Source organism: Schistocerca piceifrons, unplaced genomic scaffold (genome assembly GCF_021461385.2).
Source record: "Schistocerca piceifrons isolate TAMUIC-IGC-003096 unplaced genomic scaffold, iqSchPice1.1 HiC_scaffold_1578, whole genome shotgun sequence".
Lineage (NCBI taxonomy): Eukaryota > Metazoa > Arthropoda > Insecta > Orthoptera > Acrididae > Schistocerca > Schistocerca piceifrons.
Genome location: NW_025727432.1, coordinates 265,973 through 271,754, shown reverse-complemented (window position 1 = coordinate 271,754; position 5,782 = coordinate 265,973).

The following is a 5,782-nucleotide window of genomic DNA, read 5'->3' as shown; positions in this document are numbered from 1 at the left end:
AGCATCGGAATCTATAACTAGTGTCACAGGAATGGTTCAAATCATAGACAGTAAGAAGACTCAGTCTTCTTGTACTTAAGTCGGCATTGTGCCTTTTGTGTTTAATTCCGATGCAATTTCTGGGTTTCATCGTCAATATGAAGGTCCAAGGGATACAGTAAACCTCAAGTGATGCATCGGAATCAATAACTAGTGTCACAGGAATGGTTCAAAACATAGTCAGTAGGAAGAGTCGGTCTTCATGTAATGAAGTCGGCATTGTGCCTTTTGTATATAATTCCGATGAAATTTCGGTGTTTCATCGTCAATACGAAGGTCCAAGGGATACAGTAAACCGGAAGTGAAGCATCGGAATCTATAACTAGTGTCACAGGAAAGGTTTAAAGCATAGACAGTAGGAAGAGTCAGTCTTCTTGTACTTAAGTCGTCATTGGGCCTTTTGTATTTAATTGCGATGCAATTTCTGTGTTTCTTCGTCAATAAGAAAGTCCTAGGTATACAGTAAACCTGAAGTGCAGCATCGGAATCTATGACTAGTGTCACAGGAATGGTTCAAACCATAGACAGTAAGAAGAGTCAGTCTTATTGTACTTATGTCGGCATTGTGCCTTCTCTATTTAATTCCGATGCAATTTCTGTGTTTCATCGTCAATTAGAAGGTCAGAGGGATACAATAAACCTGAAGTGAAGCATCGGAATCTATAACTAGTGTCACAGGAATGGTTCAAAACATAGTCAGTAAGAAGAGTCAGTCTTCTTGTACTTTAGTCTGCATTGTGCCTTTTCTATTTAATTCCGATGCAATTTCTGTGTTTCATCGTCAATAAGAAGGACCAAGGGATACAGTAAACCTGGAGTGAAGCATCGGAATCTATAACTAGTGTCACAGGGATGGTTCAAAACATAGACAGTAAGAAGAGTCAGTCTTCTCGTTCTTAAGTCGGCATTGTGCCTTTTGTATTTAATTCCGATGCAATTTCTGTGTTTCATCGTCAATAAGAAGGTCCTAGGGATACAGTTATCCTGAAGTGAAGCATCGGAATCTATAACCAGTGTCACAGGAATGGTTCAAAACATAGTCAGTAAGAATAGTCAGTCTACTTGTACTTAAGTCATCATTGTGCATTTTTTATTTAATTCTGATGCAATTTCTGTGTTTCATCGTTTATAAGAAGGTCCAAGGGATACAGTAAACCTCGAGTGAAGCATCGGAGTCTATAACTAGTGTCACAGGAATGGTTCAAACATAGTCAGTAAGAAGAGTCAGTCTTCTTGTACTTAAGTTGGCATTGTGCCTTTCGTATTTAATTCCGATGCAATTTCTGTATTTCACCGGCTATAAGAAGGTCAGAGGGATACAGTAAACCTGAAGTGAAGCGTCGGAATCTATAACTAGTGTCACAGGAATGGTTCAAAACATAGTCAGTAAGAAGAGTCAGTCTTCTTGTCCTTAAGTCGGCATTGTGCCTCTTGTATTTAATTCCGATGCAATTGCTGTGTTTCATTGTGAATGAGAAGGTCCAAGGGATACAGTAAACCTGGAGTGAAGCATCGGAATCTATAACTAGTGTCACAGTAATGGTACAAAACATAGACAGTAGGAAGAGGCAGTTTTCTTGTACTTAAGTCGGCATTGTGCCATTTGTATTTCATTCCGATGCAATTTCTGTGTTTCATCGTCAATAAGAAGGTCAGAGGGGTACAGTAAACCTGAAGCGAAGCATCGGAATCCAAAACTAGTGTCACAGGAATGGTTAAAATCATGGACAGTAGGAAGGGAAAGTCTTCTTGTACTCAAGTCGGTATTGTTCCCTCTGTATTTAATTCCGATGCAATTTCTGTGTTTCATCGTCAATAAGAATGTCCAAGGTATACAGTAAACCTGGAGTGAAGCATCGGAATCTATAACTAGTGCCGCAGGAGTGGTTCAAAACATAGACAGTAAGAAGAGGCAGTCATCTTGTACTTAAGACGGCATTGTGCCTTTTGTATTTAATTCCGATGCAATTTCTGTGTTTCATCGTCTATAAGAAGGTCCAAGGGATACGGTAAACCTGAAGTGAAGCATCGGAATCTATAAGTAGTGCCACAAGAATGGTTTAAAACATAGACAGTAGGAAGAGTCAGTCTTCTTGTACTTAAGTTGGCATTGTGCCTTTTGTATTTAATTCCGATGCAATTTCTGTGTTTCATCGTCAATAAGAAGGTCCAAGGGATACAGTAAACCTGAAGTGAAGCATCAGAATCTCTAATTAGTGTCCCAGGAATGGTTCAAAACATAGTCGGTAAGAAGAGTCTGTCTTCTTGTACGTAAGTCGGCATTGTGCCTTTTGTATTTAATTAGGATGCAATTTCTGTGTTTCATCGTCAATAAGAAGGTCAGAGGGATACAGCAAACCTGAAGTGACGGGCATCGGAATCTATAACTAGTGTCACAGGAATGGTTCAAAACATAGACAGTAAGAAGGGTCAGTCTTCTTGTACTTATGTCGGCATTGTGCCATTTGAATTTAATTCCGATGCAATTTCTGTGATTCATCGTCAATAAGAAGGTCCAAGGGATACAGTAAACCTGAAGTGAAGCATCGGAATCAATAACTAGTGTCACAGGAATGGTTCAAAACATAGTCGGTAAGAAGAGTCTGTCTTCTTGTCCTTAAGCCGGCATTGTGCCTTTTGCATTTAATACCGATGCAATTTCTGTGTTTCATCGTCAATTACAAGGTCCAAGGGATACAGTAAGCCTGGAGTGAAACATCGGAATGTATAACTAGTGTCACAGGAATGGTTCAAAGCATAGACAGTAAGAAGAGTCAGTCTTCTTGTACTTAAGTCGACATTGTGCCTTTTCTATTTAATTCCGATGCAAACTCTGTGTTTCATCGTTAATAAGATGTTCAGAGGCATAATATAAACCTGAAGTGTAACATCGAAATCTATAACTAGTTCACAAGAATGGTTCAAAACTTAGTCAGGAAGAACAGCCAGTCCTCTTGTCCTTAAGTCGGCATTGTGCCTTTTGTATTTAATTCCGATGCAATTTCTGTGTTTCATCGTCAATAAGAAAGTCAGAGGGATACATTAAACCTGAAGTGAAGCATCGGAATCTATAGCTAGTGTCACATGAATGGTTCAAAACATAGTCAGTGAGAAGAGACAGTCTTCTTGTCCATAAGTCGGCATTGTGCCTTTTGTATTTTATTCCGATGCAATTTCTGTGTTTCATCGTCAGTAAGAAGGTCCAAGGGATACAGTAAACCTGGATCGAAGCATCGGAATCTATAACTAATGTCAATGGAATGGTTCAAAACATAGACTGTAAGAAGAGTCAGTCTTCTTGTACTTAAGTCGCCATTGTGCCTTTTATATTTAATGCCGATGCAATTTCTGTGTTTCATTGTCAAAAAGGAGGTCAGAGGGATACAGTAAACCTTAAGTGAAGCATCGGAATCTATAACTAGTGTCACAGGAAGGGTTCAAAACATAGTCAGTAAGAAGAGTCAGTCTCCTTGTCCTTAAGTCGGCATTGTGCCTTTTGTATTTAATTCCGATGCAATTTCTGTGTTTCATCGTCAAAATGGAGGTCAGAGGGATACACTAAACCTTAAGTGCAGCATCGGAATCTATAACTAGTGTCACAAGAATGGTTCAAACTTAGACAGTAGGAAGAGTCAGTCTTCTTGTACTTCAGTTGGCATTGTGCCTTTTGTATTTAATTCCGTTGCAATTTCTGTGTTTCATCGTCAATAACAAGGTCCAAGGGATACAGTGAACCTGAAGTGAAGCATCGGAATCTATAACTAGTGTCACAGGAATGGTTCAAACATAGACAGTAAGAAGAGTCAGTCTTCTTGTACTTAAGTCGGCATTGTGCCTTTTGTATTTAATTCCGATGCAATTTCTGTCTTTCATCGTCAATAAGAAGGTGCAAGGGATACAGTAATCCTGAAGTGACGCATCGGAATCTATAACTAGAGTCACAGGAATGGTTCAAAGCATAGACAGTAAGAAGGGTCAGTCTTCTAGCACTTATGTCGGCGTTGTGCCTTTTGTATTTAATTCCAATGCAATTTCTGTGTTTCATCGTCAATAAGAAGGTCCAAGGGATACAGTAAACCTGAAGTGAAGGATCGGAATCTATAACTAGTGTCACAGGAATGGTTCAAAACATAGACAGTAAGAAAAGTCAGTCGTCTTGTACTTAAGTCGGCATTGTGCTTTTTCTATTTAATTCCGATGCAATTTCTGTGTTTCATCGTCAATAAGAAGGTCAGAGGGATACAGTAAACCCGAAGTGAAACATCCGAATCTATAACTAGTGTCACATGAATGGTTCATAACATAGTCAGTAAAAGGAGTCAGTCTTCTTGTACTTAAATCGGCATTGTGCCTTTTGTATTTAATTCCGAGGCAATTTCTGTGTTTCATCGTCAATAAGAAGATCCAAGGTATACAGTAAACCTGAAGTGAAGCATCGGAATCTATAACTTGTGTCACAGGAATGGTTCAAAACATAGACAGTAGGAAGAGTCAGTCGTCTTGTACTTAAGTCGGCATTGTGCCTTTTGTATTTAATTCCGATGCAATTTCTGTGTTTCATCGTCAAAAAGGAGGTCAGAGGGATACACTAAACCTTAAGTGAAGCATCGGAATCTATAGGTAGTGTCACAGGAATAGTTCAAATATAGACACTAAGAGGAGTCACTCTTTTTGTACTTAAGTCTTCATTGTGCCTTTTGTATTTATTTAACTATGCAATTTCTGTGTTTCATCGTCAATAAGAAGGTCCAAGGGATACAGTAAACCTCAAGTGAAGCATCGGAATCTATAACTGGTGTCACAGGAATGGTTCAAACATAGTCAGTAGGAAGAGTCGGTCTTCATGTACTTAAGTCGGCATTGTGCCTTTTGTATTTAATTCCGATGCAATTTTTGTGTTTCATCGTTTATAAGAAGGTTCAAGGGATACGGTAAACCTGAAGTGAAGCATCGGAATCTATAACTAGTGCCACAAGAATGGTTTAAAACATAGACTGTAGGAAGAGTCAGTCTTCATGTACTTAAGTCGGCATTGTGCCTTTTGTATTTACTTCCGATGCAATTTCTGTGTTTCATCGTCAATAACAAGGTCCAAGGGATACAGTAAACCTGAAGTGAAGCATCAGAATCTATAATTAGTGTCCCAGGAATGGTTCAAAACATAGACAGTAAGAAGAGTCAGTCTTCTTGTACTTAAGTCGGCATTGTGCCTTTTGCATTTAATTCCGATGCAATTTCTGTGATTCATCGTCAACAAGAAGGTCAGAGGGATACAGTAAACCTGAAGTGAAGCATCGCAATCTATAACTAGTGTCACAGGAATGGTTCAAATCATAGTCAGTAAGAAGAGTCAGTCTTCTTGTACGTAAGTCGACATTGTGCCTTTTGTATTTAATTCCGATGCAATTTCTGTGTTTCATCGTCAATAAGAAGGTCAGAGGGATACAGTAAACTTGAATTGACGCCTCGGAATCTATAACTAGTGTCACAGGAATGGTTCAAATCATAGACAGTAAGAAGGGTCAGTCTTCTTGTACTGAAGTCGGCATTGTGTCATTTGTATTTAATTCCGATGCAATTTCTGTGATTCATCGTCAATAAGAAGGTCCAAGGGATAAAGTAAACCTGAAGTGAAGCATCCGAATCTATAACTAGTGTCACAGGAATAGTTCAAAACATAGTCGGTAAGAAGAGTCTGTCTTCTTGTCCTTAAGCCGACATTGTGCCTTTTGTATTTAATACC